This window comes from Pteropus vampyrus, unplaced genomic scaffold, assembly GCF_000151845.1.
Source record: "Pteropus vampyrus isolate Shadow unplaced genomic scaffold, Pvam_2.0 Scaffold941, whole genome shotgun sequence".
Taxonomy (NCBI): Eukaryota; Metazoa; Chordata; class Mammalia; order Chiroptera; family Pteropodidae; genus Pteropus; species Pteropus vampyrus.
Window position 1 is genome coordinate 14,519 of NW_011889722.1, and position 1,464 is coordinate 15,982.

Genomic DNA, 1,464 nt, shown 5'->3' on the forward strand with positions numbered 1-1,464 from the left:
CAGCCCAGCCTGTGTCCCTGCCCAGATCCCAGTGTCCACAGTGTCTCACCTGAACTAACGATGTGGGGGAGGGGAAGTGTGATGTGTGTGGTGGGAATGTATTTGCTGAAAGTTCCATCATGTTTTAAATTCTCTTTGGACCCCAAATCGCCCAGCCCTATGGTTAGTCTGTACTGACCCCAGTTCCAGCCGGACAGGGGCTTTGTAACCTAAACAATCAGACAATCTCCTCCCTGGTCACCATGATGGTTTCAAGGAAATGCTGAGTGATTGGATCCAGCCATCCTGAAGACCGTGCTTCCTGGTCAATGTGTTGGGGGACAAGCTTCTGTCTTTCCGAGGGGTTTGCTGTGTGCATGTGATGCCTGGGACCATAGAGGCATTTGGTCCCTAGGTGGGAAATCAGCCTGAGGACACTATATTTTGGCTCATTTGTCCCGTTTCTTTTCCCAGGCAGTGTCTGCTCCCCGAGCACAGGGAGCCTCCTGTCTTGTCCGCACTGTATCCCAAGCTCCTAGACCCAAATCAGGCACATAGTAGGTATTCAGTACATGGTGTGGATGCACATCATCTGCAAAGAGACTCTCCTGAGTCAGACACAGCTGAATCAGCGTCCCTGGCCCCGTGATGTGGACTGAACTGTGTTCCCTCCAAATCCCATGTGGAAACCGTCACCCCGCAGGTGACAGCCTCTGAAGACCAGGCCTTGAGGAAGTAACTAAGGTAAAGGAGCTCATGCGGGTGGTGCCCAATCAGAAGGGCCGGTGTCTTTATGAGAAGAGGAGGAGAAACCAGGGGTGAGCGCACACAGAGAGAAGGCCGTGTGAGGACTCGGGGACAATGCAGCCGTCTGCCGGCCAAGGAGCGAGGCCTCGGGAGAGACCCACGTGCCCACACCTCTGCCTTGGACTTCCAGAATCCAGAACTCGGGGAACATACGTTTCTGTTAGTTAAGGTTCTCGTCTGGGTATTGTGCTATGACAGCCCCGGCTCCAAAACACCTCTCATGGACTCTGTCCCTAGGTCCACCGGCCCCATATCCAGGAACTTCAGGTCACTTAAGAAAATCACACAATGCGGACAGATTTAGCAGACAGGTGTTCTGGTGTGGGTTTCAGACCCCAGATTTTCCAAACAGAAAAAAGAACATGCTTTCCTGTAAGAAGAGTAGGGCTGCACAGGGAAGCCCCGTTGCAGGGGGTCAGCAGGTTTTTGTCTCACTTCCCCACGGGCCTGGAGCACTGTGTGAGCACTGAGACTGTCATCATATGTCTGGCAGTAATAATCAGCCTCGTCCTCAGCCTGGAGCCCACGGATGGTCAGGGAGGCCGAGTTGCCAGACTTGGAGCCAGAGAATCGGTCGGGGACGCCCGAGTCTCGATCGCTATCACCATAGATGAGGCGTTTGGGGGCCGTTCCCGGGAGCTGCTGGAACCACTGCACATAGTTACCACCAATGTTGGA